We start from the raw sequence: 7,597 nt of genomic DNA on the forward strand, positions 1-7,597 counted from the left end.
GAAAAATGGAAGCAGTTGGTAGGGCTAATGAGTCTGGCAAACTAACTCCCAACTGGGAAGGACCCTACCGAATCTATGAGGAAGTCAGGGACGGTACCTACCGTCTGGAAACACCAGACGGACAACCGTTGCCTCGAACTTGGAATGTAGATAATCTTAAAAAATATTTCTTCTGAATGATGTAAAGTAAAGAGCTACTTAATAAAGTTTGCACTTACTATTCAATTTTGTATTACGAGGGGCATGCCGTCTGTACCTTTACAGTCGGCTACTCTCCATTGAGTTTTTCACTCTATCTTCAGAGGGGCATGCCGTCTGTACCTTTACAGTCGGCTACTCTCCATTGAGTTTTTCACTCTATCTTCAGAGGGGCATGCCGTCTGTACCTTTACAGTCGGCTACTCTCCATTGAGTATTTTACTCACAATACTTAGCTAAAAAGATTAGGGCCTGGCCGACCCTGTGCCTAACAGGCGGCTACCCTTCTTTTACTTAGCACCTACGTTCACCAAGAACTTACCAAAGGCCACAGGCCGAATGATCAGACCAGGCGCCAAGCCAACTGATCAAATCTACAAAACTAATACGACCTGTCCCAACATCATAGCAGGCGTCCGACGGCATCCCTCCGGATGAAATTCGTCGCAGAGAGCAGCTCCCTTTTGGGTGGAACATTGTTCTATAAACTAATTACACGGCACCTATACGACTGTCCCCAAGGGCAACCACGTAGCCGTTTTTGAGACAAGGATAACTCTATCACTAACCAAACCAGTGGTAGCAGTTGACATCTGAGTCAGATGACCGCCTGTATTACTTGGGATAAATGCAGGGGGTACCTATTGAGTTAATAGCCAACAAACATTGGCGAATCAAGGGGTCTAGCCGGCCTACGCCGCCTGGTACCTCTACTTCTCAAACAAAAGTGACGGCGACTGAGTAACTCCAACGTTAACTCATAGTCACTCCCTCAAATTTGGTATGGAACCTAAAAGGTTTGAGTCGTCCGCCTGTTTTTAACAAACAAGGGCACTCAAACCCCTATTCCTAATAGGTAACCTATTGAGTTAATAGCCAACAAACATTGGCAAATCAAGAGGATCAGCCGGCCTCCGCCGCCTGGTACCTCTACTATTCAATCTAGAGTGTGACGAAGACTAAGTAACTCCTATGTTAACTTAATAGTCACTCAAACTTAGTATGGAGCCTAAAAGGTATGAGTCGTCCGCCTGTTTTTAACAAACAGGGACTCTCAACCACTACTCTTGCTAGGTTAACAAATTATGAGTTAAAAGCCAACATTGGCAATAAAGGGAAACAACCGGTACCCGCCGCTTGTTATCCTACTTACTTAATTCCTTGGCGACTAGGTAATATTCTATTTACTTGGTCAGACCACTTTCCTACTTGGTTAAAATTACAAAAAGACAGGCACGCCTGCCTAAAAAGGATCCAGACAAAATAGTTCGAATACCGATTGAATAAATGGCCGACTGATCGTCTATCCTGGAAACAGACAACCAGTCGTCCAGGGGCATAGGCGGCGTACTAACTATCCGTACCTGTCTGCAACGTTCGGCCATGTACAACAGTCGGTCTAGTAAACGATGGGATATTAGATATGGAATACTTGGACAAATTTGAAGCAAAACAAAAATTCATTAAAAATAAGCCGGTCATTAAAGACCAGCAAAATATTCAAAGCCCCGGCCCCCTGGCCGGGTAAATACAAAGAAAACGGCACGCAGGCCGTGGAAAAAATACATTAAGCTTAAGAAGGGGGCAGTTCAGTATTAGCAGCTGCCGCCTGGTCAGCAGTCTTCTTGCTGGACTCGGCTTCAGCTGCATCCTCTTTTGATGCCTTACCCCCAAGTGGCACCAGCGCCACAACCGGCTCTTCCCCCTCCTCCAACGCATCTCCCAACGCCTCTTCTTCAGCAGCCGCCAGGATCTCTTGATTATATGTTTCCGAACACTGGCGGTACGTTCTTTCCCAAGAGGCAAAGTCGGCATTGGGGAACAGGCGGCCCCAGGTCATGCGCTGGATTTGAGCGGAGTCTTCCATCATCTCCCGGACGAGCTCTTTCTTCTCTTGCTCGGCCTTTTCCGAGAGCTCTTGGGTAAGACTCTTCTCTTGGCTCACCAGGCGTTCTTTTACGTTGGCCAAGGATTTCTCCATGGCTTCGTAAGAGTACATTTTTTGGCGAAGAGGTTTCAGCTCGGCCTTAAGATTTGTGATGGTCGCCTCCAGCTCGTCATTCTTCTTCTGGGCCACCTCTAACTGAGCCCGAACAGCGGCGGTAGCCTGCGCCTGATAATGAAGAATATCAATGGTCAGTACTTCATTTTGGGCAATTTGAAACATTGCCTTATCACAGTTAGAGGCGGCCATAGCTTTTGCAGCCTTTACCTCTTTGTTTTTCCGATCAAGCGGCTTGCGAAGGCTGTTAACTCGGAGCAGGGCCTAAGTACAAAAAAACAACAGGCGTCAGTTTCCAAACAAAAAAGATAACAGGCGTCCTGGAATTCAAATACTCAAAAGAGTATACCTCAGCAAGGACCCCTGCAATCCCATCAAGGTCAAGGGTGCCGGCACCCCTGACCGCCTCCCTTTCAGATGGAGGAACTACTTTGATCATGGACTTGGCTACCTCTACCAAGTCAAGCCCCTGAGGGCCGGCTGCATCAAGCGTAAAAAAGCAAGTTAGACCTAGTCAAGAAGGAAGCAAGTGTAAAAGTTTTTACAAGTAATTGTCCATACTTCTAGGCGGCCCCGCCGGGGTTTTAGAAGAAGTGGTCGGCTGCTTCTCAGCCGCCACTGTTTTCCTGGAAGACCCAGGAGAGCTTGCAACAGTCGTCCTCCGGGCCTTGGGGTCCGGCTGTTGCGAGGAAGAAGCTCTTGGAGTGCCCGACTGAAAAAATAAAGAGTTAGTATATGCATAAGACAACTCCTAAAAGAGGAAGAGTTTCGAAGCCTACCAAGGGTGCCCCCTTGTTGGGGGAGTCGGTACAAGACTGTTGCATGAGAGAGGCCCGCAACATGGCCGCCGCAGTCTTGGATGCTGTTATTTTACTCATGGCGTCAGCTGCAAAAAATAAACAACAAAGTTAGTAAAGATCCCAAGTAAACAAAGCGTGAAAAAACAGAGTATTTGTCAGGCCGGCTACCTCTAGAGCACCGACTGCTGAGGCCACAGGCGGCCAAAAAGTACTCGTCATAGAGCCACTTGAAGCTCGGGACGCAGTTTAGGGGTACTTGCTCTCGTACCCCTGAAGTAGAGTTCACCCTAGTCTCTACTTTGAAGAGTCCTTTGTCTAGGATCTCTTTTTTAGCCTTTGGGGGAACAGGTGGCATGCTGCGGCCGCCTGCGAGAAGAGGCGGATCCCTATTCCACTTGTTAAAGCGTTTGTTCAGCTCCGTGTCTGAACCCTCGATAATGAGGAAGGTGTTCCGCCAATCCTTCCATTTGTTCGCCTTACCTCTCGTCATGAGGTAGCCCCTATGGCTTGTTAATTGATACCAGCCGGTACCTCCCGACTTAGGGGTCCGGCTGAGATAGTTCATGTGGGCGAAAGCCTCAAAGCTTGGCTCCACCCCGTACATTTCGCACCCGGCCACATAGCCGAGTACGTTTACCCAAGAGTTGGGGGCTAACTGCCATAACCCCAAATCATACCCATCTAAAATCCGCTGAACAGCCGGATGTAATGGGAAGCGCAGTCCAGCTTTGATGGCCGCCACATAGCAGCCAAAGCAGCCGTCATCATAGCTGGTACCAGCCGGCCAGACGACAGTGTCTTCTGGATCCGGCACGAACAGTAAAAATTCCGGGCCCATTCTGTGGTTAGCTATAAAGCTCTCCACTTTGTCTTGCATGGCTGCGATCCGGCCCCGGGGTACCGTGCAGTAGTAGGGGGTGTTTTCCTCTCTGTAAGAGGCGGACGGCTCCGCCCAATTGTCCCCCTTCTCAACTGCATGAGAAAGCCTCGCCTCTTGTAGGCGGCTGTGTCTTTCTTCTGAGCCTGGAGAAGCGTGGCCAGAAGAGCTGGACTCGGACTCGTCCTCTGACGAGTCCGAAGAGGACAACTCCTCCCCTCTCCCAGAGGGGCCCGCCTCCTCTCCCTTAGAAGGAGCAGGAGGAAAGGTAGACATATCAACGGTGAAATGGGAAGGGACCACCTTGACCCCTCCCTCAGAACTGCCGGCTGTCAAGCCGCTTTGCTTCACTTCTACATCTGGCGCCTGGTCAGATGTTTCACTAATGAGCACCCTTTAGGAGGAGCCGTCCGAGTTTGAGATCATAGCAGTCTTTTTTGTTCTGGCCATCACGTTCTGCATAGACACAGATACAGTCGGACTTTGTATAAAGGGCAAAGATGGGTCCAGAAAAGGGCAGGCGGCACTCCTAGTCCTAGATTCAGCCGTCCCCGGTGACCGGCAGATCACTAACTTAGGTCGTGTCGTGTGCTTCCGTGGTGCCATTTCAAAAAATAAAAAGAAAATTAAGAGTAAAAGAACTGAGTTACCTGAACGAGTGACGGTTGATGAAGTTCTGGAAATCCGGTGCAGTCGGCTTGTCAGAACAGGCGGTAGGCAGAAAAGGTCTGAAATGTCAGAGCAAGTTCAGGGGTCCGAATGTTCTCGCAAAGTTCTCAAAAGTGAAAATGACCGAAGTCAGCACTTCCTTATATAGGCAAAGTGAGAAGGCGAAGGGTCGCTTCCAAATTCAAAATTTGGGCGGGAAAATCTCTCGGCCATTCATAAGGTGACACCTGTAGCAGGCCGTCGCCTGTCACCGTGCGACACCTGTCACAGGTGACACGTGACCAGTCACGTGCCGCCTGTGAGGGGCAAATGATTAGGGGATTTTTATCCACCAATCACCGTTTGACAAGTGGACCAACCAGGTTCCGCCACGTGTCCTTCACGTAGTCCAATAGGAGCCTGCCACATGTCAATCACAGATACGTCCTCTACGGACCAATTGAGACAAGCCACGTGTCCACCCATGCCAAATGGGAAAACCGGCCAACAAGGCCCAATCCTGTCTAGAGGCCCGGTCAGCCCTAGGTTTACCCTAAACCTAGAGAGTGGCACACTTCTCAAGACTATAAATACTTAATTAATCCTCATTAAAGGAGGAAGCAATTAATCTCACCTGAAGAACAGAACAGAAACATTACGGAACACACTAATAACCGGCTGATCTCGCTAACAAAGCAGATTACCTACATTAAACACTCTCACCTAGAGAGACTTTATTACTTTAATTTCCGTATTAATTACTCCTTAATCAGGTACTAACTTGACCGTTGGAGGCGGAGCTCTCAGGAGTCTCCGTTATTTTGCAGGTACAGGCGTCCGGTTCCAGTCTCGGAATTGTAACTCTCCCGCAGGACATCAGAAAACCCCGAAACAAGAAGGTCTTTAGAGCTTGTGATGTAAGGCTTAGGGTAAAAGGTAGGATATATTTGGGAAAATGTGATAGTAAAGCCATGCTTAAGGGAGCCATAATCCTAATAAAACCAAGGTCAAAAAATAAATAATGACCAACCATCTCCAACATAACTTAACTCTACCAAGAATCACCAATCAAATAATCCAATCATATGAAACATTTCCAATACTTACAATTTCATTTATAAAAATATAATATGGTAAAACTTGAGTGAATAAACAAACTTGAACCTTTTAATTTGAATTTTTTGCCTATTGAAACCCATTTTTTTTCTTTCTTTTCAACCTTCACTTAGAACATTTGTAGATCAGACAATTTTTTCCTTTTTGCTCTTTTTTTTTCTTTGATGTTCACTTTTTTTTTCTTTTTTTTTCTTGAACTTCTCTTTTTTTTTTTCACTATCATGCTGTATTTTTTTTTCAAGAATTTCAACTTTCAAAACCATCAAAAATAAAACACAATCAAGAACAAAACAACTTCTCATAACCACCCAAATTGTGCAGATATTAAGCACAATACAAACTCCCTCACCTTACTCACTAATAGCTCCCCCAAGACAAGTTTTGGACAAGTAACCAATAGGGAAAAATCGGCTTGTAATGTGGCTAATAAACAACAAATAGTCAAGGAAACGACATAGGTAGCAAGAAGGGAACAAATGTATCTAAATTCATCTGAAGGCTACTTAAAAGAATAAATGCCTTTGTCCTCCTGAATATGCATAGTAATGAGTCATACAAACACTACTCAAAGTTGCAAACCAATACTCAAATTTATTGACATACCAGGAACTAACACACATTCCTTACCAAATCAACTAGTCAAGCACTATATGTACAAGTAGTTGGACAAAATTGACTCATGTTAAGGCATCCAAGCAATCAAACATCAAATCATAGCTAGCCTATCCACGATACTCATTATCATATACCAAGAATCAAAACAATTTTTCATTCATATGTATGAGGCACATGAAAGCATGATTTATCATTCATTGGATCGTATTTTGTACTTTTTTTATTTTTCTAATTTTTTTGTATTTTTCATTTTTTTCAAGGAAATAAAATCTATATTAGAAAGCATTATAAACTATACTGAACACACCAAAAATAAAAGAGAAAGAAGAAAAAAAAATACCTAAATCCTAAAATCTCCCTCAAGCCAAGATCAGACAATGTCCTCATCCACCGGGCCAAATCCTCCGCCTCTACCACCTTCACCACCAGAAAAGCTACCACTAAAATAGTTAGGGTGAAAAGTCCCCCTGGTAGCCCCCCAAAAGGAATGTCCTGGTGTAGGGAATATTTCAAGCATTATCCCAAACTTGAACCCCACTGTGATCATACACTAAAGTACGGTGGCGTCCAAAGGGAAAGAAGATAGAGCAAAAGAGTCGCTATAGGGAATAATTTCAAGCTTTAATCCCACTAGCTTGAACCCCACTGTGATCATACACTAAAGTACGGTGACGTCTAAAAGGGAAGAAGATAGAGAAAAAGAGTCGCCAACAAGTTTTTTAGGAACTTGTAAACTGTTCACAAGGTGAAGGTTACACCCCTTAACGATCCAAGAGATCGTCAACTCCATAAGGTCTAGAACCAAATAAGGGTTCGGGGATGAAGGTACAAAGCCAACCTAAAAGAGATTGAACCTGCCCTAATAATAGGCCTCTACTTTATTCTGATCGTATTCATGTGCGCTTTCTAATTAACATGCAATCAATAGGTTTAACCCTAAACCTGTTTATCTATGTTGGTTGAGTACACTACAAGAAAACAGGTCATTTCCGACGGAACCGTTCCGATGGACAAGAAAATCCGTCGGAAAGTACGAAATTTTCGAACGGAATTAAATTCCGTCGTATATTTACGACGGATTTTTAATCCGTCGGAAATTATACCATTTCCGACAGAAAATTCCGTCGGAAATGGTATAATTTATGACGGATTAAAAATCCGTCGTAAATTTACGACGGAATTAAATTCCATCGGAAATTTGCGACAGATTATAACCCGTTTCCGACGGAATTTAACTTAAAAAATAAAAAGAAAAAACCCCAAAACCCTAATATTAAAACGGCGCCCCAACCCCCCTCATTCACAATTCGCCTCTCTCCTCCCTTTCTCTCTCCTCACGCT

Source organism: Chenopodium quinoa, unplaced genomic scaffold, assembly GCF_001683475.1.
Source record: "Chenopodium quinoa cultivar QQ74 unplaced genomic scaffold, ASM168347v1, whole genome shotgun sequence".
NCBI classification, from domain to species: Eukaryota; Viridiplantae; Streptophyta; class Magnoliopsida; order Caryophyllales; family Amaranthaceae; genus Chenopodium; species Chenopodium quinoa.